This window comes from Balaenoptera physalus, assembly GCF_965194825.1.
Source record: "Balaenoptera physalus genome assembly, chromosome: 20".
In the NCBI taxonomy this organism is placed as follows: domain Eukaryota; kingdom Metazoa; phylum Chordata; class Mammalia; order Artiodactyla; family Balaenopteridae; genus Balaenoptera; species Balaenoptera physalus.
Window position 1 is genome coordinate 35,574,706 of NC_138901.1, and position 26,347 is coordinate 35,601,052.

Consider the following 26,347-nt stretch of genomic DNA (forward strand, 5'->3'; position numbering starts at 1 on the left):
AAACCATAATTCAAAAAGAGTCATGTACCGCAATGCTCATTGCAGCTCTATTTACAAAAGCCAGTACATGGAAGCAACCTAAGTGTCCATCAACAAATGAATGGATAGAGATGTGGCACATATATACAATGGAATATTACTCAGCCATAAAAAGAAACGAAATTGAGTTATTTGTAGTGAGGTGGATGGACTTAGAGTCTGTCATACAGAGTGAAGTAAGTCAGAAAGAGAAAAACAAATACCTTAGCTAACACATATATATGGAATCTAAAAAAAAAAAAATAACAAAAAAAAACTGGTTCTGAAGAACCTAGGTCAGGAGAGGAATAAAGACGCAGATGTAGAGAATGGACTTGAAGACACGGGGAGAAGGAAGGGTAAGCTGGGACAAAGTGAGACGGTAGCATGGAAATATATACACTACCAAATATGAAATCGATAGCTAGTGGGAAGCAGCCACATAGCACAGGGAGATCCACTCCATGCTTTGTGACCACCTAGAGGGGTCGGATAGGGAGGATGGGAAGGAGACGCAAGAGGGAAGAACTATGGGGATATATGTATATGTATAGCTGATTCACTTTGTTATAAAGCAGAAACTAACACACCATTGTAAAGCAATTATACTCCAATAAAGATGTTTAAAAAAAAAGGTAAATGGGGTCCCTAGAGCCATGCCCCAAATACTATAGCAAGGAAAGCGTGTCTCTTGCTATAAGATGCATACTGATTAAGTTAACTTACTGAAGTCTATTAAAAGAAATTCATCTAATATAACAATAGTGAATCCTATCTCCATAGACCAAAAACTCTTAAACCTGATAGAACAATTGTCCTCTCATCCAGCACAATTTTACCATGAGGTTTTCTCCCTTATCTAAAGTATTATGTGTGTGATTTTCTTACCAAGAGACAACTAACTGACACTGGTGGTTAACACCTCTCTCAACCTCTTCAAACAATTAGCATCAAATTATTTCTTTTCTTGTGGAAATTGAAAAGAAAATCATTAACAGATGGTACCAAATTATAAGATTTTTTTTTTCTATTTAGTATTTCTATTTTGCAGTGGCTTTACAAACACTATTGTTTCTTTTTTTCAGCAGGAGTTTCACAATTATGATGGGACATTTCCTGCCAATAACAAAACCAGTGGCTCGTCTAACTTGGGACTATCAAAAGCAGTATCATGTGGTGACCATAGCCAGTTTCATTCTTCTGTAGCAGTAGAGAAGTATATGTAAAATAGAATATAATTTTCACCATGACTAATGCATTCAGTAATTATTACTAAGATAAATTCTCAAAGAAAAATGACATTTATTTATAACAAACTTTTTTCATTTTGTTTTATTTTTACAACTTGGCTGCCTGTCTGTCTTTATTAAGGTAATACTTATTTGATCTCTAGTTAAAATAAAAGATTCTTGTCCAACAAAAAAAAATTAAATTAAAAAAAAAAGAAAACCTCATAGATATAGGGAGAACACAAAGATGGCACCCATCAGCCTCTGTCTTTGGAGAGTATTTCCGTAGGCCCCTGGATGTGTGTTAAATTAGATGCCTGCCTCTCAGGCCAATGCTTTAAGATAAGCCTCTTCCACAGAGACTGGGTGTTTTTCAGTCAACTGCCTCTGTGCTGGGATGGAGGGTGGCTGAGTCCACCCAAGCCCTTTATGGACTGTTTCTCAGTTTGCTATAGTCTTGTTGGCTTCAAAGCTAGATGTTTTGGGGGCTTGTTTCCCAGGTGCAAGTCTTGAAAGCTAGGGTTCCAGATGTGGGGGTGAAATCACTTCACTTCTTACAGAGAAGCTCAGGAATTTGACTTCCCTCCCAACTGTGGGTCACCGTGCACCAGGTGTGAGGCTTCTGGCAATATTGTGTTTCAGTCTCTCCTACCTTCTTGGATGTGTGTTTTTTCTTCTTCACCCAATGTGTAGGAGTTGCTCAGCTAGTTTGTTTTGTGTTTTTTCTTTTTTTCCAAAGGACGTTTTTCCATATGTAGCTCTAGATTCGGGATGTCTGTGCGAGGAGGTGGGTGTAGGCTCCTCCTTTATGGCCATCTTGAACTGGAACTGTTAATTCTTAATTAGCGTGGTGTCTAATTGCCTAGCTCCGGTCAAATTTTTCTTGGTCCTAGGGAAGATTTTATGGAATGTACGGTGGGTTGACTCATTCCTTTGGCACTTGTTTTTTTTTAACATCTTTATTGGAGTATAATTGCTTTACGATGGTGTGTTAGTTTCTGCTTTATAACAAAGTGAAGCAGTTATACATATACATATGTTCCCATATCTCTTCCCTCTTGCGTCTCCCTCCCTCCCACCCTCCCCATTCCACCCCTCTAGGTGGTCACAAAGCACCGAGCTGATCTCCCTGTGCTATGCGGCTGCTTCCCACTAGCTATCTATTTTACGTTTGGTAGTGTATATATGGGTGTTAAGCTTTAATTCTTGGTTTATATGTTCGGTCAAAATATGGTCTTTAAGGACTGAATGTGAATCAAATGATTTCTAAGGGAAATTTTCTTTTCTTCCAGTATGGTCTGCAAAATCCTGGCTGTGGTTTCGTGATGCTGCTGGTCTGTGTCTCTACAGCCTGAGCACTGAAGGTGGGACTGTTTTAGAGGATAATTTCCATCTGGATAACTTCCCTCTGAAGGATTAGGGTTTTCTGTACCCATAAGTCACTGTGCTAGGAAATGGAAGGAAATGCTTTTTTTTCTTTTCTTCTCTTTTACATTTCTTTCTTATTTGTTTATTTATTTGAGATATTTTGTAAGAAAAATCAGTTTCCTCCAGGAAATTAAAATGAATATAGACTTGCTATTTTATTGTATACTGATACTTTCTGTGTACCTTCATAAAACTTTCCCCAGGCAACATTGCAGGGAAGCAACTGTTAAATCACTTCATAACCAGTATCAGTGGTTATGAATATATAGCAGAATATAATCTCCTGCTAGGTCTTGAGAGGAAAACATGAACTCCAAATTAATTTTGTCTCTCTTCAAGGATAATCTATTTATCCATTCCATAAATGCATTCAGAACTATTTTTGATAGATTACCATGTGCTAAGTTATAACTGGCTGGGGAGGCAGGCCACACAAATGAAACTTTTTTTCTACCAGAAACAAAAAATATGGTACTGCAGGCTTCCCTGGTGGTGCAGTGGTTGAGACTCTGCCTGCCAGTGCAGGGGACACGGGTTCGAGCCCTGGTTTGGGAAGATCCCACATGCCGCGGAGCAACTGGGCCCGTGAGCTGCAATTGCTGAGCCTGCGCGTCTGGAGCCTGTGATCCGCAACAAGAGAGGCCGTGACGGTGAGAGGCCAGCGCACCGCGATGAAGAGTGGCCCCCGCTCGCCGCAACTAGAGAAAGTCCTCGCACAGAAACGAAGACCCAACACAGCCAAAAATTAAATAAATAAATTTATTTAAAAATATATATATATGGTACTGCAATGCTAATATTAGCATTTTTATTCCAAAATATTATTTAAAGCAGCATAAGTTTGTGTCAAATGAGTGATAAGATCTTAAGGCCTATGGGAGTTCAGAAGCAAGAAATGTCACAAGAAGCTAGGTGAGTCAAGGAAGAATTCCTTGTGAAGATAGTATTTCAGCTGGCAAATAAAGAGGAGTTTAATTTGCCATCATAATTTTCTTGGCATCTGGCCCCTCCCAATCCAAATCTTTCATCCTGGAAAATCACTGGCCTCTATGTTTCTCTGTTTTTACCTCATCCCCAATCACAAGTCCTAACCTCTGAGAACACTATTCATAGAATCTTGACCCTGAAGAGATCTTTGGAACATGGAAGAGATTAAAGACCCACTCTTCACATTGAAGCAAGAACAGGGACCCAGAGGCCAGTCCACTCACTCTCTCCCATTGCCCTGCAGCAAAAATCATGATACCTCAAGGCGAATATACCATGTACCTTAAACTACCAGTCTAGGCCCACTCACTAACAGAATTCACCAGATAGATTAAAAGGTTAACTGCCAGTGGTTAGACTGCTAATTAGTGATACCTCCTAGGTGAGACCTTCCAGTCTGGTGCTTCTGTTATTATTCTTAGTTCACCATCAAAATAAGCATTACCTCTAATTTAGCCTCAGGACCAATTACATAATTTACAACAAGTGTTAAGAATTTTAAGAAGGGGGCAGAAGACCATTAAACAAATCAAGAGGCCCTTCTGGGCATGGGGACTTTGTGACTACATATGTTGCATGCCCACAAAGTCAGCCTGCTTATCTTCTTATGTTGATCCTAAAGAGGGAGAAAGAAAATGGGTAACTAAAAAAATGATTAATTCCAAGTGAAAGTCACTTTTAGCTTCAATAATTTTTTTCCATGTTTTCCATCTAGGAAATGTGGGTGAGTCATTCAGGCAGCATGTCTGTGGGGAGGAGTCTAATGGTCCCACTGTAGCAGATTTCACAACATACTTCCTAAGACTTGAATTTTACCCTCTAACTAAAAACAAAACAAAACAAAAAATCCAACAACAATAACAGAAAAGAAAAAATCCATGAACAAATAGTAACTGTCCATCAGTGACCCATTTTCTGCCTCTTTTGGTTTTATTAAGCTTTTCTGTTATAAATACTGTTCTTGACTACTTTATGTGAACTGAAGTCCTAAAGTCAGAAGGCAAGGTGAAATATTATAGTGGCCAGGGGAGAATAGCCTGATTTTTAGGTGAAACAGATGGGCAATCAAGGGATTTGGAATTCTTTCTCTCTTACTGCATTTTCTGAAGTGCAGTGAGTAAACTAAACCTTGGAGAATTAGTTTGATGCAGGTAAACAAAGCTCTTCCCTTTTACTAGCTTTTTCTACCCTTCCACCCTCACCAGGCCTCAGAGTTGCCAATCCAACAGAAAATCTCCAACACCTTTAAACAGCAGAAAGGCTGTCTGAAGGGCTGCTAAAGAAATGCATCTGGGAAGGGGAGCACTTTATAGCTTGCTTATTGCGTCTGGTGTCAAGCTGGAACCTATGATGCTGTCATTCTGAAAAGAAAGTAATCAACATGAAAAAGAGCTTAATTTTTTTCTATCCAGGCCCCCACCAAAGAATCACTTAGATTTTATATTTAAAATAGTTCTGGGAAAAGAAAAGAAATAAATATGCTGGGTTGGTTCACATAACTATCAAAAAGCCAGTTCATAAACTCAGGGATTAGCATTTCCCAAGAGTTAACACATGGTCCTTTGAGGTGATTTAAATTATTTCTGACTCCATTTGCCTAAGAAATAGAAGGATTAAGCTTCCCGTAAAGGTAGCTAACTCTCACCCTGAAAAGGGGTATAGTGGAGACTCTAATGAAAAGAAGGGAATAATCAAAAATATTCCTGTAAGGTTTTGGGATATAGTATTTTTAAGGAACAGAATTTCCTTAATTATATTTGCAGACATGAATGTACATATGACACACTGGGTATACACTGACTCATGAGAGAAGCTACAGCATCTCAAAGCTTTCTGAAGAGAAGAGTGTTATCAATTTGTGATTGTAAAATGTAGCTAATCCATTTATGAATAAAAGACTATAAAAATTCTCATGTGCTCAGGAATAAATCACTGCATATACATGTATTAATATTTAAAATCAAGAGGTCCCTTCCTGAATTCCATTTTTGGAAATCAGAAGATAATAGGCATGCCCAAATGTGCATATTTTTGGATAAAGATGAAATGAGGAACCAGGCCTTTCATAGGGTTGTTCTTTTTAATATCCAAAGCACGGTCATACCCATTGCTTCAATCTGACCAACACTTTTAGATTTTCTCTGGCTAATGGGCTCTGAAATAGACTTTCCTGATTTTCTATTTAATGAATAGATATTCACTTGTGACACATAGGAAACATCAAAACCGTACAACTGTCTCGAAAACCTAAAAAAAATAAGGCTGATGGTTTCTTCATACTTTGATTCCTCAAATGAAATCCTGTTCAAAAAAAGCAAGAAAACACATTGTTCTTTATATCCCCACTCTACCCCTCCTACTCAGACACCTGCGGTTGCTGCCAGCCAGAAACTGAACACCTACCTTGCTCCTGACCAGGTACTTATATTTGAAGAAGACAGCTTTCCATGTCCAAATTGGGGCTGATATCCTTTGGGGAAAGTGGAGGAAGAAAGAGAAAAAGAATTTGAGGGTTGAAAAGCAGTGGCCTTCCAGGTTACCTTACATTCCCACAAGCAAACCATTAGCAGAGGCAGCAAGGAATAGAGAAAACACTCATGAAACTTCAGGCTGAAGCCAGAGTATAAAGTTTTTGTTTTTCTCTGTATTCATTTGTGTTATTGCTGATGTTGCTTATATGTTCTCTCGTAGTTCAGAGTATCATGAACAGCCACTGGGGAGTAAGATCAGATCTCACCTCAGTATAGCAAGACCAAACCAGATAAATCTCTGATAGAAACTGGAAGCTGGGCTGGAAGCTGTGCACCTCAAACTCTCCTTGAGCTGTAAATCTGAGAAGAGGATTTAATCACTCTTCAAAGGGGCAGTGAGCAGAAATAAAGAAAATTCACACACCATGTCTCTTGACTGAGTATCAGTACAGCACCTACCCCATTCAAGAATGAGTGTTCTTAATTCTATGAGTCTTTGAATATATTATTATATAGCATTAGCATGGTCCAATAAACAATGGGCATGGATAGAAGAAAAAATATTTGTAATAATTGCAATCTCCACTGCCTACTGCCAGTTACCTGAAAAGATCTAGTAATATTTTTCACTTGATGATGTCTCAAATGTGTCTCTCTAACTAACCTGATTCATTTTTGTTCCCACTCTTACCAGATCTTTGAGTCTAGATCCTACACACTACACTGAAGTCTTTCAGAAATGCAATTACAAGTCGTGCTCCTTTGTTTCTGATTTGCATTTCTTAGATTCCATTGCCTTCTAGAGCCATTTTACTTTGAAATATAAATCTAGTTTCAAGCAATAGGTATCCCAGAATTAAGGTAGAATACAAAATCTTTTTTTCTTTTTCTGTTCAGTTCTTATAAGGAATGGGACATCTAGACCAGATTTGATGAGAAACAACCCAGGGTACTGAGTTTTTAAATTACTTCTGGTTTGCTGGAAATCTGAATGTCCCTAAATGACTTCTGTAAAGGAAGTATTGCCGGAAGTCTGTAACTTTCCTGGAATTTGAGGTAGATTCCTGTGCCCTGTGTTCTTGCTGAAGAAGAAATAACATAAATCACATTCTTAATATGAAAGCTCCATTCTCAAGGCCGTGTCTTAAGCTGATTGCCAAGGAGAAAACAAGGTGAACCAGGTCACATAACAAAGGGCTAGTTCAATTCCAAAGAGTATGAGAATGATAACTTAGATCTAGTTCATGGTTGCTACCACTTCAGTTTGCTACAAAATCAGCAAATGATCAGTGTAAAAGGATACATGAAATTACAATGCAAGAAAGTGGAGACACCTTGACAATACTTTCTTTTTCCTCAGGGAGACCCCAAAGCTTTGTGATCTACAAACACACAAAGTTTCAATAACCCAGAGTCATTAGCTTAGTGAAAGGTCAAAGCATCACTCAAGGGTCTACCAACTACCATATAAGGAAACTCCTTGCTAACCCACAATAACTTATTTCACTGTTCCATTCATTTCTCTGTCAAAATCAGGGTGCCATAATTAGGAAAATGCCTTCAACATCCAAAACATATTCACAGACCCACTGCAGACAGCTTCTTTGATTTGTCAGCCTTAAAAATAAAACAGTAGTTATTTTACCAGCAAAATGGATTTATTTGGGAAAAGCAGAAAATTGCAGTTCAGGACAAGCAAGCTATGGTGAAACATAGGCAAGTCCAAAGGGACAAAGGGAAGGTCAGTTTTTGTTAGGTTTTAGGAGGAAACTGGGGAGGGTTGTTTTGAACAAAATTTCCTTGGAGAAGAGCAAGAGTTTGAGATTTTGATGTTTTCTCATTGGCTGCACTCAGGAGTTAAAGCTTTGTTGCTGGGGCAGGAGAGTTCTTCCTTCTTTTTCTTAAAAGCAGGAAATAAAATTCCCATGTGATTCTTGTCAAAATAATTCTTATCTTCCTTCTTCCTGAAATGAGTGTGTAAGAGCTCCCCCTTCAGGGCTTCCTGACTCTATTTTATATGAGGTTTTCTTTATTTATTTTCATAAATTATAAGAAATGAACTCTGACAAGCTTAAAGAGAACATGATCATTTATTGGAAAGATCTTGAATAGCAACATAGTCCATGGAAAGGCTGGAGAAGTAGACGCTGAGAAGGAATTCTCGGTGAGACATTGATCAAAGTGCTCACGCTAGAATAAAGAAGCTCTAAGTATTTTTCCATGCTTCACAGCACCTCCAATATCACAAGATAGTGATATTAGTCAATGTTGACTAATATCACTAATTGACTGACATTAGTCAATGTTGACTAATATCACTAATTGACTGATATTAGTCAATGTTGACTAACATCACTATCTAATATTGACTTGATTAGTCAACATTAGAACATATGCCCACTCCTTGGATAGGGGAGAGGAGACCATACTGATGTACAGTGCTACCAGGATGACACACAATCACAGAGAAATTATTGCTCAAAAGTTACTTGCAATACTATTACAAAGCAACAGGTGGTGGATGGGGTAATGGATACTGAGTTGCTGAACAAGCATCAAATATCCACTGCCCAGCCCAATATATTTATGCAACGTTCTTCCTCATTATTTTTCTGCTCAAATCCTCCTGGGATGGTCACTCAGCCCATTTGGAGGTGCCACACTGACTATAAGATCAATCCACAGCATTCCTGCAATTGTGTATCCAGGACATGAGAAGTTGTGCTAATGTAGCCATGTTACTTGCTCTGCCCTTAAGAACCATGACCCTGAAGAAAACCCACTGGGCTGCAGCTGTCCCCAGTGATAAATTCAGTGCTTGTCAATTTTTACAAATGTTTTAGCTGAAGATTTTGAGGAGTAATTCTTCTTAGAAGGCTTTTCTACCTCACTAGAGAGCCCTCCAGGAAAAAAAAGTCTTAAACATCAACAACAAATATCTCCTACTAGCTGTACCGATTTCTCCCTAGACAGTCTCTTGGAATTCAAGAAGGGATTTTAAATCTGTCTTGAGATTATAAAGGATGAAAAAAAAGAGAGAGAAGAGGGACAAGAAACAATGAGGGGGGATATGCACATACTTTACCCATGTGGGTCTCAGTTATTTCACCTGCACTGAGTCAACCACCACAAAGCAAAAACATCTCTTGTTTCATTCCCACAGTATGCCATGTGACCTACATGACCGGTTCCTTTAGATGAAGTTAATGAACTCACTAGTGTTCTATTGATCAAGCTGAGGATCTGTACTGGAATATGATAGAAAGATGATGGCATTTGGAGAAAATCAGACTGAGATTTACATCTCTGCTCCTCTATTAACTAGACAAAAAAAGTAACCCTTCTGAACCTTATCTGAGGTCTATAAAATGATTTTTATTTTGTCCCTATTCAGTGAGATGATATATGTAAAGTGACTTGTGTTTAATGGGTGCTCAATAACTATCATTCTCTCTTCTATCTCTGGTATAATTAGAAGAATATAATTATATTCTGGAGCATATAATTAAATCTGGAGCACACATAAAAATCTAGTCTTCATTTCTTCACACGTTAAATGAGAATTTATTGCATGTCTACACTATGCCAGATACCATTCTAGAGACTGGGCATGTAATGGCAAACAGGAAAAATAAAGTCCCTTCCCTCATGAAGCTTACATGCTGGGGGGAAAAGATAGTGACAAATAAGTAAACAAATAAATACAAAATATAATCAGAGAAAAACAGTGGTGAGTGCTCTGAAAAACATAATGCAGGGTGGGGATTGGCTATTTAAATAGAGTAGAGAGGGCTTCTCTGAAGAGGTAACATATGAATACTAATATGAATGATTTTTTAAAATGCTGACCTTGGAGACATATGGAGAAAGATGGTCCAGGTGGAGGGGACAGCAAGAATTAAGGCCCTAAGGTAGCAACAAGCCTAATATTCTTGAAGAACAAGAAAGTCAGCGTGAGTGACGCTCAGAGGGAGTGGGATATACTGTTAGGAGAGAAACTCAGAAAAGCAGCTCTTGCCAGATCATGCAGGGCCTTATAGGCTTTTGTGTGGAGTTTAGATTTTATTCTCGTATAATGAAAAATCATGGGAGGGTCTTAAGAAGGTTAGAAATATAATTGGACTTCTGATTTAACAGAATCACTTCTGACTGCTGCCTGGAGAATAGATTCCTGAAGACAGTCATCATCCCCCACTCTAAACACATTTCCATTCTAATCACAGTCTTTGGGCTATAGTCTAGGTCACTCATGAATTTCTTCAAATGGATATTAAACATAATATTTTGGGTGTTGTCTAACCAGTTCCAAGTAGTATGAGAGTATGTACCTCAGTTGCTCAGCATACTGTATGTACAGCAAGGAAATCTAGGGTCATATTCACTTTTTTAAAAAAATTACTGCATGGCAAGATGAAGTAAGAATCACTAGATTGACTCCTGCTTGAAATAATTTAAAAACTGGGTGAAATATGTGAAACAAAGATTTTCAGACATTGTATGTTAGATAGCACGGGGTAATGCTTCTCGAGAGAAGAGAAACAAATAAGGGGAGCCCTACAATTGCTCCAGCTTACCATCTGCAGAGTTTCCAGAGCAATGAGTCAAGAAGCTGAATGGGAGAGTCCAGACAAGTCAAGGTGGCAAGAGCTCTCAGAGCAAAGTGCCAGAGAAAAGAGAAGAGCTGCACGGACAGAGAGCTCTGGAGGTCTGTGGAGAGTTCCCCTCCAGGCTCCAGCTGAGAACTTAGTGTACGCAACTAAGAACACTACCCAAAAGTCAGGGAAAGAACAATTCAAAAGGACTAGAGGGAACAGTCTCCAGAGCCCACATGGGACCAAGAATAGTTTGTGTTCCCACCAGGCAGAGTGGAAGAACCTTGTAATTCATCAGACATTTGGGTATTCAGAAGGGTATCTTTCTCCACTGTGAAAGATGGAGAAAGCTAAGCTGTAGACTAACAGCTGCTCTAATTCCACCTTAAAAATTTTAAAGCAAGGCTAGAAAATATTAAATAGTTTCTATGTAATGTAACCACATTCCAAAATAAATCCAAAAGAAGAAATCAAAAGAGAAATTAGAAAGTATTTGGAATTTAAAAAAATAAAAACAAAATATCAAAATTAGTGAGTAGACAAAACTAAGCCCAAAGTGAGCAGAGAAAAGGAAATAAAGATCAAGCAGAAATCAGTGAAACAGAAAACACAAAAGCAATTGTGAGAATCAATAAAACCAAGATCTTGTTCTTTGAGTAAATAAAAGTAATAAACCTCTAGCCAGCCCAAAGAGAGGAGACACACCTGAAAGAAAGAGAAGATATAACTACAGATCCTAACAGATATTAAAAGGGTAATAAGGGAATGTCAGAAACTTTATGTCTAAATAATCTGATGAATTAGATGAAATGGACAAATTCCTTGAAAGATAAGCATAACTAAAACTCCTTCAAGAATAATTAGATAATCTGTAGAGCCCTACACCTATTAAACATATTGAATTTGCAGTTTAAAAATGTCTCCACAAAAGGAATTCAAAGTTCAGATGATTTCACTGGTGAACTCTATAAAATACTTTAAGACAAAATCATACAATTCTACACAAACTGTTCCAGAAAATTGAATACATGAGAAACTTCCTAATTGATTTTATGAGGCCATAATTATCTTTATACCAAAATGAAATAAAGACATTAAAAGAAAAGACAGCCGCAGAACAATATCCCTCATGAAAAATACAAAAAACCTTAACAAAGTATTAGCAAATCAAATCTAACAATATTTTTTTTAAAAATGCATAATGACCAAGTGAGTTTATCCCATAAATATGATTGGTTTAATATTTAAAGATAAATCAATGTCATTAACCATGTTAACAAGTTAAAAACAAAGACCATGATCATCTGAAGAGAAGCAGAAAAACATTTGACAAAATCCAACATCCATTCCTAATGAAAACTCTCAGCAAACTAGGAATAAACGATACTTCCTCCAACCTGATAAAGGTCATCTATGAAAAACCTACAGCTATCATCATATTTAGTGTTGAAATATGGAGTGTTTTCCCCCTGAGACCAGGAATACGGCAAATGGTATCTTTACTCACTCCCTTTACTCATTTTATTTGTCTTTGGTGCAATAAGTCAAGACAAGAAATAAAGGCACCTAGATTGGAATGGAAGAATTAGAATTGTCTTTATTTGCAGATGCCATGATATGTAGAAAGTCATACAGAGTCTGCAAACAAGCTACCAGAACTACTGAGGTTGGCAAAATTTCAGGATAAAAGCACAATTTAAAAAACTCAGTTGTATTTCTGTATGCTAGACACCCAACTCGTGTCTTTAAAGACAGGGTTTCCTGAAATATAAACCAAGGAAAAGCTAGAGAGTTTGTTTAAAGACACAAATAGGGTGATTCTAACAAAAAATAAATTTGAGAACCACAGATATAAAACAAACATATTGAACCAATTTCATTAAAGTCAAGATTCTGGTGCTCCAAGTGGGCAAAGCTTCATCTTACAGAATTCTGTCCTGAAAGTGATGGTTTGTTCCTGGTTATGTTACAAAAAAAAAAATGCTTTATTTATCTTGCAGCTTTGTAAGTTTACATGTTGTTAAACTACTAAAGCATTTTGGGAAATAAATAGCAAAAAGTTAAGAAATACTCAATAGACATCAATAAGAGATAAACAGTCTCCTGGCACAGTCACACAATAAAATATAATTCAGTGGTTACTGTGAATTAATAGATCTGCATATGTCAATCAATGTGGCTCACTCTCTAAAATGTCATTGAATGAAATAGGGAGTTTCAAAACATTCACATAATTTTTTAAAAATACAAAATACACATAGGTTTTAAGCTTTTGTATATAGTGAAAAATTTTCAAAAACATGGGCTAGGAGGATTCACACAAAAGGTATATTAAGGACTGACTCTGAGTAAGGAGAACAGGATTAGTGAGATAGAGACTTCAACTTAAAAGAAAGATCAGAAGTAAAAAGAAATTTATCAATTTCACATTTATTCATTTTCTGTGGTGGGTACATAGGTGTTAGTAATATTATTTTCCACGTTTTTTTCTATTTCATTTTTTTCCCCAAAATTAAAAAAAAAAGTTATTTGAAGTTTGATGTCTCAAAACATTATGAGGGTAATAAAACAGCTATAAAGCAACTAGTGACAGACATAATAAGGCAACATAAAAAAGCAGAAGAAATATGAGTCAGCTGTGATTTCTGTAATTACACTGATTGAATTTGTGGTTATTTGGGGAAGGGATGGTCCATTCCCACATGTAACAGTGTCACAAAACAGCAGCTTGAGGTTTCAGGGGCACCTTGCTTTTGATAGCTATGTCTTTTAAAGGGCTTTTGGGAATAACTTTTCCAAGATTCATTCCAACTCCTAAAACTTTCAATCAAATTATACACAAGCAGAACCCCCTGAACTTCACAATCACCTGTCCTATCACCTTCAGGATATGGTAATCCTTGCCATTGATGTACAGCACTTCATAAACTAGGAGATAGCAGATTGTAAGAGATCTAGCAATGAGCCCCTATGATGTGGCATTTACTGCATTGAGCATATTATAGACAGTATTTTAGTGACTTCTCACTGCAATACTATGAGGTACATGTTACCATGCCCATGTTACAGATGAAGAAGTGGATACTATGAGGTTAAGACCTGTAGCCAAAAAGACTAGTCCAGCATGTCTCTGAGTCCCCACATGCACAGCATAGATAACAGCTTCTCCCCTTTCTCCTGCTAACAGGGAGAGTGTACCCCATTAGGCAAGAGCAAAATGAATTATTTTAGAGGCCCGAGGGCAATTATTTGTGTCTTAAGTGGTGGGAGTGAGGTTACCAAAAAGTAGAATGCAGATTGCCTTTGGGTCCCTGATAGTCTGATTTCTATTGTTCTTAATTACTATACACATTCCCCATGTCTGAAGCAACTCTAACATTGGTCAGAATCTAATGCGCGTGGTCTTAATTGATGTTGCCTTCTTAGCCCAAACTCTCCCAGCCTTAGAGCTCATCCCCAGCCAGACCTCAGGCAGGAGCTGATTGGGGTTCCCAACAGCCCCCGTCATGCACCTGCCACTTCAGCTCAGCTTTTGTAACCAGCCAGGTAACCAGTGAGAGGCAGAGAGGAGATTGGAACTCCAGTCTTTCAATACTCCGAAGTCCATAGTCTTTCCTGCATACCAGCTGACTTTCCTATTTAAGCCCTGGCAAACACAGAAGAATCTTAATTAACATTTGCCTGTAGTGCGAAACTTTAAGAAATAATCTTGGGTTATTAAACATGAACCTACTCCCTTTTATCTCATTCTGAGTTCTCTGTGGGATGTTTAGAATTCAGGGGACTTCTGAAACTGTAGACAGGAAAGAAATGGCACAGCTCAAATTTCCCAGCTTCTGCATTTGCCCTTGCTTGACCGCCTCACTGCACAAGAGCAACAGGCCCTTTGGTTTGAACTTAACAGATGCTTGTTTCCTAATAAGATCTTAGAGAAAAAAAGGCAGAGGGGAAAGTGTAACACAGGAGCTTGAGGTAGTCAGCTATGAAGGCTGCATTCCCATTAGCCCTCTAAGACTTTTTAATAGAGAAAAGGGCATTAACTGAAATTGGAGTCTCTAAGTGATTCCAGGCATGCTGCCTGAGTTTGGGGTTCCAAATACTACAAGGAAGCTTTTGCTGCTAAGTTTGTCAATTAATTCCTTGAGCCCAAAGGGGATTTGAGAGAAGATTAAGCCATATGCTACTGATTGGTTTACACTTAAGTCGGCAATATGTTGTTTAGAAAGTAAGATTTGGTGGGGGAAGAAAAGGCAGAAAGAAACCTTATAGTGCCGTTCTAATACCACTAAAGATTTATTTGCTTCATAGTAGTAAAGTAGAGATTTTTTCCCAAATGTAATTTAAGTCTAATCTCCCTTAACACCTTAAATGTAAGGTGAAGTCAAAAGCAGCTGGGTTTCAGCTGACTACTCAGCATGCGCTTGGGAAGATCAGGAAACTCGGGCAGATTTTTGAATTGAGGACTCTGATAACTCCACCAGCCTTTGGAGAATCTATAAGATAGGGGCTTAAGGGCAAGGGCTCATGATATTACATCTACCACTCATTTTCTCCAGGGTTTCTCCCCCCACCAGTTCTTGATGGGAGTTATTCTATTTATCTGCTATTTCCAGCTGTTAAGGGCTAAACTGTTGGGCAAAAGTCAACATAGAAAAGAAACTTATCAGTATGTTCTCTTGTGAAAATAATGGGACGCAAGAACCCAGTGCTGGCATGATCCCCACCATTTTCCTTTCCTTCACTTCACCTCCTACCCCATCCCTTCACATACCAAATAGTTGTCAAGTTTCTGAAGTCTTGAGAGGAAATGTCGACAAAGAGTGCTTTGACTGTAAGAAATTGTGTCAAGGAAAGAAACTCTGCATGTACAGGGCACTCTAATGGGAGCCAATAATGGCTCCATTGCCTGCCACCTTCCTGGAGGCTGACTGTTAGGAAGGCAGAGGTGGCATGCCACAGACTTTTCTCTAAATTCATTTATATCCTCTCTTTATAGACAAGCAGCTCTGAGGTGGCCTCAGAAACACATACAAGAGAGTGAGATTAAAATACATAGATGGAATACTGGAACCATAGCAATGGTGATGATTCTCCCTGAATTCCCCCATTAAAACATATAAAGCAACTAAAATAGCAAAACAAAACTCACACAGACAACACCCACGACAACACCAGGTAACAAAGGTACTCCTATGAACCCCAGAATATAAACAGGTGGGGAATGACCACTTAGAGCCAAAAGGCCCTTGTGATATCAGCATCTATGTGGAATGAAGCCAAAGGGCATCACACACACCTGAGAACAGGGAGCCCCAAAATTGTTAACAGGGGCGCACTGGACAGCACACATCGCAAGCCAAATGAGGACAGCAGCAAACCCTGGGAGGAGTTTGAACACCTCCTTGTAGCCATCCAGGTACAAGGAATCTGTGGAGAGATCTGAAAGTGCTGAAAAATATGCCCCTAAGAACTCTCAAAACTAATAAACTCCCCTTCCAGGACAAAGGCCCTCACGGAGGAAAAGCTGCTGGAAGGAGAATCCCCACTGGACAGGGCAGGGACGGTGGGCACACAGGGAGAAAGAGACACCGATAGAGGTAGGGCGGGGGCATCCCTGAGGGGCAGCTCTCAGAACAACTTCAAGAAAAAGAATAAAAGAAGGAGCTCAAGAGACAGGAAACCAGAATGACCACTGCAACCCAACCCTTTCTCCTAAACATTCAGGAAAACTAGTTTCACATAAAAGTGAGCAACCAAAAAGGATGGAGGTAATATGACCTACAAAGTTCTCATAAGCAAAATAGACAAGAGGGACAAACTAATACCACTACAAATAATGAAAATACACCAGAAAGACAGGTCCACAAAACGAATCAAAACGGTGACCTACTTCCTCAAATAAGCTATAAAGCACATGAATTTGATATAAGACACAGAGTACAGCATAAAAATAGGTGAAATAAGAGAACAGAGCTCAAGAAAATTTTAAAATACATTGCTAAAAATCATTTCAGAAATGAAGACTAAATGACTAAACTAGAAGGAACACAGAAGTGAATAAACACAAAAGACCATGGAAGTTGAAAAAGAAAAAAAGTAGCAGATATAGAAATTTTTTAAAAAATGAAGAACCAACACACCTGTGTTAGCTTTCTGTTGCTATGTATCAAATATTCCCCAAACCTACAACCATATATTAACTCTCTTGGTTTCTGAGCGTCAGACAGAACATAAGTGGCAGAGATTATTCCTACTCCATGATGTCTGGGGCCTCAGCTGGAAGACTTGGGGGCTGGAATCATCTAAACCCTCGTTCTCTCATATGCCTGGCAGTCATTGTTGGTTCTTTTCTGAGAGCCTGGCTAGGGCTGTGAGACAGGCTGGGACCTGGGACCCTTTGCTGCAGCGCTGCAATGCTTGCACATGGACACACCGCTCCTCAAGCAAGAAAACACAAAGCAACTATATGGGACTAAAAATAACTGCACGCATGTGCAGTTGGGGCAAATTCTGGACCCAAAAGATACAAAGAGACCAAAAACCAAACTGCCACTTTTGAAGAGCCTGGAGCAAAAGCAGGAGGTCAGGAGCAAAAGCAAGGTACTGTGCATGCCCCCTGCACATGCCCCCTGCACACAACACCACCTAAGGCGTGGTGACCCCTGGACATACCCCTACCCTCACCCCATATAAGGAACAAGCTTGCCCCCACTCAGGGAACAAGCCAGCAAGGGAACCTGTTGTTCATTCTCGCTCCCCTCTGCTGCAGCAGGAGCCCCAATAAACCCTTGCCCGAATTTCTTGTCTGGCTTCTGATCAATTTCTATTGATTAAGGAGGCCAAGAACCCTGGTTGGTAACAGCTGGAGCACTGGAATGTGGCCTCTCCAGGTGGCCTGGGCTCCTCACAGCATGAGGGCAGGGTCCCAAGGGCAAGTATCCCAAGAAACAATCAGAAGGAGGCTGCATTATTCTTATGACCTAGACTCAGAAGTTATATAGTGTCACTTCTTTCGTCATCCATTTGTCAAGGTAGTTCCAAGGCATGATCCAGATTCAAGAAGAGGGAACAGAGACTCACCTCTCGGTGAGAAGTGTATCAGCCATAATGGGAGAAGAGCATGTGGGTGGAATAAGTAGGTGAGTGTGACCATCTTTGGAAAACTACAGTCTGACACAAAACTTCTAATAGAATCCCTGAGGAAGTAAACCAAAGCAATGGAGCAGAACAAATACACAAACTTTACCTGAATAAAACTTTCCTATAAATTTTAACTAAAAGAATAAAAAAAGAGTTGACATTATATTCTGTAAGGGTACACAATCTATCTGGGAAAATCAACACAGAAGGACCCAAACTGAGATCTATTCTAGTAAAGCTACAGGACTGTTGAGGAAAAAAAAAAAAAATCCTTTAGACATTCATGCAAACCAACCAATTCACTTAGAAGGAAAATAAAAGTGTCATCATATTTTTACTCCAGTGCGTTATTCCAGATAACAATGGAATAATATGTTAAGTTACTAAGGGAAAGAAAATCTGAGCCAAGAATTCTACACACCAGCAAACTGACTTTTAAGTATAAAGCCCACATATAAACTATTACGAGCATGCAAGGATTTGAGGACTATATAGTTTCTTTGTGCCTTTCCTGAAGAATTACTAGAGAATAATACATTCTAAATGATCCAAGAAACACTGACACAAAGACTGGTAGACTGGTAGAGTTCCAGAACGGATAGCCTATGAGACCCCGATAATGACTGAGTTTGTCAGCCCAACATACAATTAACCATAGTGTTAACTGATGGAAATATCACTTTAAAAAATCAACCTCTATGCTTCCAAATACGAAATGAAGATCTATGATCTGCCCTTGAACTTTGTGGCCTGCAAAGAATATGAAAATCTAGCAGTAAGAGCACATGGTCTTTATTATAGTTATGAGTGATTTGTATTGTGTGGTTAAGATTCTAAAACCAATATTTATCTACTTTATTAGGTTTTCTAATTAAAATGAGAGGTGCTTTTATAGGTATCCTGAGGATTTCAAATTGTATAGGTCATAGTATGACTTCTTAATGTCATGCCGAGTTCTTGTCAATAGACTCAAATTGACAAGAGCAACTAATTAATGTTACTAAAAGACAGTAACACAACAGTGCTTGTCTATTTTTTAACTGACTCTCAATAAAATTTTACTTTCACTATTCTTAGTTGGAATATACAAAGATATTACTTATTTCTTCAAATTATCCCAATATTATAATATAAAGGTATAATTATGCATATTTTAAGTATCCTGAAAATGTACATTAATAACTTTTAAAAGGAAAAATTCTGAGATGCTTGTAACAAAATGCCCAATTTTAATTTTATAAGCAACAAGATCAGTAACGATGTCTATTTAGTTTCATAAACTTTTCAAATTTTGTATAAGAAAAAAAGAAATAGGTTTTGTACTGACTGTTCCCTCTGTCTTGAATACTCTTCCCTCAGATATCCACATGATTCACTTCCCCTTCTCCTTCAAGTCTTGGCTCCTTCTAAGTTGGAACTTCTCAGACCACCCTACTAAAAACTGAATTCTCCATCCCCAATCTCTGCTTATTTGTCTTCGTGCTATCTCTCACTCTAACACAATATACATTTGTCTGTTTTGTTCACTTCTGTATCCCCAGTGCCTGGCATATAGAAAGCACTCAATAAGTATGTTTCAATAAAAGAAAAAAATAGACAGTGGGTCAGGGAAGGCTCTAGATGATCCTTAGGACCAAAGGTTAAATGTCATATTGCAAAACATTTTTTGGCTTCAAACTCTTAGAACCCTATTTGAAAACTAAAAATGGTTCTCTTATCCTTCTTATAGAGATGAGGAAACTAATATTCAAAAATGCTTCATTACTCACTGTGTAAGTAGAACACTTACTATGAGTCAGGCTTCAGGTATCAAATTCAGTGCTCTTGCCCCTTTATCAGTTAATTCTTAGTGGAGCCCATAGATGTTACAGTGAGCATTAAAAAATCAGCTTCAGGTAAGTAGTGAAAATAAAATACCTTTGAGGAAAAGAAAAAAAAAAATAGGAAGAGATATTTAATATAACCCAGTGCGTCTCAAGTAGGGCATTTTCGCCCCCCAGGGGACATTTGGCAATGACTGGAGACATTTTTGTTGTCACAAATGGGAGAGTACTACTGCCATCTAGTGGGTAGAGGAATAGGATGCTGCTAAACATCCAATGATGCATAAGACAGTCCCCACAACAAAGAATTATCTGGCTCAAAATGTCAATAGAGCCGAGGTTGAAAAACTCTGATAACCTGAGATTTGCTTAGTCTTTTGCACACCAAGCAAGACTAATGCACCATGAAAATCGGTAATAAGGGATAGAACAATTCTTATCACATTACCTTAAATCATTTAGCCCATTGTTTTAGTTTTAAACGTTGTTATTTAAAACAATGTAGTTTACTTACATATAAGACCCTTTTATTGTCATTTAATTACCATTCTTTTTCTTGTAATTAGCTCATTAACTGTCTTACTAAGTAAAAACAACACTAAGCAAATGAGCTAATGAGTGTCTAATCATCGGTTACTAAAGATTACTGCAGATGACTTACAAATGGCTAGCTTCTTTACTGCTACTGGGAATTTCAGGTGCTAACCTTAAGTAATTGACTACAATTAATATAGCAGAGTGTATACATAAACTGCAAGACTGTTAGAGCTGAAGCAAGAAATTTTCATCATTTCTTGGGGAAAATACATTAGCGAAAGGATTGTTTGCATTCATGACCACATGCTTCCCTCCTGCGGCAGAGCCTGGAATGAGGAACGGCATATTAGAGTCAGAAAAAAGCAGACAACAGAGCACTAAACTAAGGAGGCATGGAGATGCCGGCTTATCTGGCACTGGAATGCTGTCAGGGAAGCTGTAACTTAAATCAGAGATCAGGAGCCAGAGTCCAACAACCCCAGAAGGTAGGTTTTATTATTGTAAACTGTTTCATTTATTGTTATTACCTGTTTTTCAGGTGGAAAACTGGGTACAGAGAAGTTCAGCCACTTGCCCAGACACACAACAAGCGAGCAGGGATTCAAACCAGCAATCTAGCACCAGAATTGTTCTCTTTATCACTAGGAAATGATACCTTCTTCCTACTACACTGCAAACTCAATGCAGAGCCTGCCACTGCAGAATGAAGTGGATAGGTTTGTCACATAGGTGAATTTACTTGAATTTGTAATCCCAAAGGGTAGCCAGTTACATGGGTACCCCCTGGCCTCAGACACCAGGCCACTGAATAGACTTTAAATCGGAGAGATACTTTGGAGTCAGGCAGATCTGGGTTTGGGTTTATACTCTGCAGATTACTCTTAGTGTCACTGCTGGTAAGAAAGTTAATCACTCTCCACCTCAGTTTTCTCATTTGCAAAATGGGAGTAATAATGTTTATCCTAAAAAATGCTATGATGATTAAATAAAATCATATAAAATGTTTACACTAGGACCTGACATATAGTAGGGGTTCCCTTCACTTTTATTGCTATAGCAAATAGCAGTCTTGAAAACATTCTGTTGTAATTTTTTATTTTTGTGTTGAAATTAAAAATATACTTATACCCTATAAGTCAAAGGTAACACAAGAGAAGTTTCTAGTTTCTACACAAGAGAATATTTTATTTACAGTTCATAGATGTGTGGAGTAGGGGTATTTATAATTAAGGGAGTGGCAAAAAAGTGATAAAGAAAACTAAGGGAACTGCCATTATAGAAGCTGATCTCCTACTTCCTGTGGGCACCAAGAAATAGCCCATAAACTCATTTGTTCTTTAATTTCATCACCCAACATTTACTGACTACCTCCTGTCTGCTAGGGGCTAACTTATTCACTAGAAATATAGAAAATCTTGAAACAAAAGGAAATAGTTTATGGTAGGAAACAATGAGTTTTTCTCCATTCCACAAATATTTATGAAGTACTAAGCATAAAAAGGCAGGAGACACTGTCAAGATGCCTGTCTCTCCCGGAACTTAGCAAGTTGTGTGACAAGTTACAACAGGGGGACAGGATACAAAGCACAGATACACAACACTGTCTTCAGATCAGGGGCATCATAGGAGCTTCCCAGAGAATCACCTCTGATCTGCATGGTGAAGGGTGAGTGAATGCTTCCTGAGACCTGGAAGCAGCAGAGCACTGCCATCATGAGCATGTGGTGTGGATTCCCAGATCTGACTCTTCCTCCCTGTGTAAACTCAGGCAAGTGCTTCAGGTCCTTCCTTTATAAAGTGAGGATAATAAGGGTACCTACTCTTGCTGTTGCTGACTGTACTGAATGCATTAATAAATGAAAACCCTCAGAATTCTATCTGGCTCATAATTAAGTGCCCAACAAATTTGGCTGTCATTTCTCATTCTTCCAGTTTCAGCTTAAATGAGAAGTGAATGGCATGTACAAAAAAATCAAGGGCATGAAAACCCAGAACCATTTGGAAGACTGCACTTAGATTGAGTAGACTGGAGCAGAGCATCCTTCTGGGGGTACAGATCTAGCCCAGATCATGCGGAAGGAGCCTGGCTCCAGTAACTGACTAATCTGGATTTTATCATGATGGTTGTGGGTCATGGGAGACACTCATGGATTTTTAAGCATGGGAGTGATTGGATCTAAATTCTATTTCAACAAGATGACTCCGTTAACAATGTGGAAAGCATGTGGGCCAGAGGCAAAACTGGCTGCAAAGAAATCAGTTAACAGTGCTATTGCAGTACATTTCCAGGTGAAAATATTAAGGGTCTTGACCTAGGGCAGGGCAGTGAAGATGGACAGCTTTCTCGTAGGTGAGGCATTTGGGTTAAAGGTCTTATTCTGACCTCCTAAAAGACTGATCTTAAACACATTACTCATATATCAGGGTTCAAGGTGTAAGAAGAAAGGTGTTTGTGCATTTTTTTCTAGGGCTTGGACAATGTGGATTTTCTTTCTTTTTCTTCCTGTTCCTCAACAGACATTTCTTTCCTGAATGGTCTCAAGGATGATGCATTCTAAGTGCTTGTAGACTTAGAAAGAAAGAGTGCAGAAGAATCACTGGTCTCCAGGGGCAGACAGCAGTCTACTTCTACATAGGACCACTGAGTGGAATGCCAGGGTAAAAAGACATCTTTTGATTTAAGTCCCCAAGCATGCTGTATTACCAAATCTGCTTCCTATGCATTATAACATCTACATGTATTTCATGACAAGAAGTGGGAGGAAATTTACTCTTAATTTCATTCATTCCACTGAATTAAATCATGCACTTTTGAAATATGCATCTTAAATTACTAACAATTTGGATTAGTGTCGCTTCCATAAAATGTGCTAATAATAAGTTATGTGATTCCCTGTTTCAGAGAAAGAACTAATTCATCAAGGCTAACTTAGTTGCTTTAGAACCTCCTAAAAAGTGCAGATGAATGTGATTTACTGTTAATGTGCAGAGCTAAATTTGTTGGCAAAATTCCTCTGGTATTCTTGGTGAATGACTCCAGGTGCAGTTATTAAGGTCAAATATTACAGTGTTACTGTCGAGATCTTTTTCTATAAAAACTAAGGGAGGATTACATGTAATCCTTAATATAGAGGTCCCTAATAAAGTATGTCCCACCTGCAGCTCTTAAGGCAAGATTCATTTCAATAAAAACGTGTGCTTATCAAGGTTTCAATTGTAGACTTAAGAAAATCATAAATTTATAGGCCTAGGAAGGAATTTGCATAGCTTATTCTCTATTCCCTTGGCTCTAGATGAGACAATATGTAAAATGCTGCAATTCCCTTTGGTATGTGGAGGCCATCTGTAACACATCTCTAAGGGTCACAGTGGTTTCAGGTGATCTGGTGGGAAAGGCAGCTACTTCCTCTTTTTCTCATCATTCTACTTGGGCCCTTGCCAAAGATGCACATTTGGTCAAGAAGCACAATCTTCCAAGCAGAAGGCCCATTTATCTTACCAAGGGTATTCAAGGATTTGTACTTTCTCAGTGCAAGTTCTAAATAGGTTTATTTAGGGCCAGAGAGAGGATGACATAGGACAGTAAATTTTCCAAGACTGCCATTCACTAAAAAACTGTTTGAGATTGACAGCCCTCACAGTTCAGAATTTGAGTTTAATATGAATATATAAGCCAGAAGGACTTTAAAAATCATGTCCTAATCTCTCTCCTTTTTTACATTTACGAACCCAGTGATATGAAAGGACTCCCTCAGGTTGTATGACTAATTAAAGGCAGCCCAAGGATTAGAACTCAATGATTGCATATTGTCCAAATAACGTAAGTGCCTCGTGTTGTGGGATATACTCACGCTTCTAGTTCTCTTTTGATAATATGATTTTTATCTTCCTCTTTAATATTAGGAGGAGGGGAAATTTGGAGAATTTCACTTCTGGCTTGCAGAATTATTGAGACTTGAGGTATATGGGAGAGAAAATTAAAAGTTGCTGAGTCACTAGTGAATTGTTTTATTGCCTCAGATGATGTGGTGGAGTGCCCCAATGATGCATATTCCTTGTTTAAAGGAAGAATCTCAACAATACAAAGGAAAACTACCCTGAATTCCCTATGTCCTCTGGGTAAGCACTTTTGGCACTTGGTATCAGACCTGAGGACAAGACTGAACACGCATGGCCAGGAGAGCATGAGCTTGGAACTTCTTACGATTCTTCAGGAAATGAGAAAAGTGACAAGGGAAAAGCAGCAATCATAGTTTCAAACTCCTGTGCCACTTTCTCTCTCCCAACCTTATAAAATAATCAAATGTACCTACCAGTTCTTTCCTAGCGCTGCTTGATATTTAATTTAGTAGGAACTTGTGCTAAGGGCTACATGCTTAAAAGGATTTATGAGCAGACTGTTTGGAGGAAACTTTATAGTTTCAGGATCCAACTCAAACCCACTAGAGAGAGTGTTATTTCCTTATGGGAATCTCAATTCCTGCAACAAGGAAAACTGTGAAAATTAAAGCTGTTTTACGTGAAAGGGCCCTATGTGTCTCCTGCGTATTTCTGTTGGGACCATGCACTCTGACCATTGAAGACATGGTTAGAGTGGGGATGGGGGGTGGGGCAGAGAGCAGTGGACACGGTGGTTTCAAGTCACTGAAAAAATCACTTGGAGATTTCTGCGGATATTTTCAGGGAGTACGGAGATTTGTAAGCTAGCTAAGTAGACAAGAAATGGCTTTTTAATCTTTCCATTAAATATACTTTCTATTGAAAGTATTTTTAAATGGTAAAATAGAGAACCACAGACTGAGAAATGTCTGCCAGGTCTAATGGTCATCTGAATGTAAAGAATGGAATCTGGTCTACAGCCAGGTCTGATGAATTTTCAAATAATAGATACTTAACTGAAAAAAATTAAGTTTTCTATAAATCAAAGAATCAGGAAGGATAAAAATCCCTTTTGCAGCCCTATAACACTTGCCTGAATGGGACTAGACCAGGGGTCAGCAAACTACTTACATTCAGCGCCAGTTAGTAATGATTTTAGGTTTTTTAGGCTCAAACTATCACAACTAGTCAACTCTGCCATTGTGGTGTGAGAGCAGCCATAGACAACAAAAATGGGCTTGGCTGTGTTCTAATAAAACTTTATTCATAAAAGCAGGAAGTGGGCTGATTTTGGCCAGGGATTTAATTTACTAACCCCTGGTCTAGATGTTGATGCCAAGCTGGCTACTTAGACTCCTAAGGGGATCAAACTGAAATGTCCAAAGAAGAAGACGTGTGTGAATTGGAGGTAATTGGGTTACCGTAGATGCATTGTTGACAGATGCCATATAAAACTTTGACATATTCCTGGACCTTTCTCTTGAGTTGGTCTTCTTGACTCCCATAAAATTCAAAGATTTAAAAATTAAGGGTCTGGGGCTTCCGTGGTGCTGCAGTGGTTAAGAATCTGCCTGCCAATTCAGGGGACACGGGTTCGAACCCTGGTCCGGGAAGATCCCACATGCCGCAGAGCAACTAAGCCCGTGCGCCACAACTACTGAGCCTGCGCTCTAGAGCCACAAGCCACAATTACTGAGACCACGTGCCACAACTACTGAAGCCCACGTGCCTAGACCTCGTGCTCCACAACAAGAAAAGCCACCTCAATGAGAAGCACACGCACAGCAATGAAGAGTAGCCCCCACTCGCCACAACTAGAGAAAGCCCACGCGCAGCAACGAAAACCCAACGCAGCCAAAAATAGATTTAAAAATTAAAAAAAAAAAAAAAAGATTAAAGGTCTGCTTCTGATCTGGTCGACTTTAAATCATCCTAATTTAATTGTCAACAATAAAAGCTGGGTATCATAGACATGCAGAGGGGGTAGACTGACAATAAATCCAACCCACCTTAGTCTTCTAAAGGAAAATCACAGTGCATTCTATAAATGTGAGGCACGAAAAGGGTCATGTAAGACTAGCATTGAAATAAGAGACTAATAGATTTCAACTAAATTTTCTCAATCCTCTCCTATGAGTCACCTTGTACATTTGAAATGGAGGAATCACTAGCAATTCTCAGATATTTTAGTTCACATGTTTTAGTGTTTTTACTGGAGAATTTATGTCTTTAAAATGCACACA

At 38.6% G+C, this 26,347-nt stretch overlaps 1 long non-coding RNA gene across 1 annotated transcript in view; it reads right to left on the reverse strand.

Annotated features, from left to right (window-relative positions):
* Positions 1–1,959: 1,959 nt before the first annotated feature.
* The window catches only part of LOC309650635, a 42,724-nt gene continuing 18,336 nt past the window's right edge, over positions 1,960–26,347 (reverse strand). The window contains exon 2 of the long non-coding RNA XR_014257660.1: positions 1,960–26,331. This is a non-coding gene — a long non-coding RNA (uncharacterized lncRNA). The remainder of the gene's footprint in view (positions 26,332–26,347) is intronic.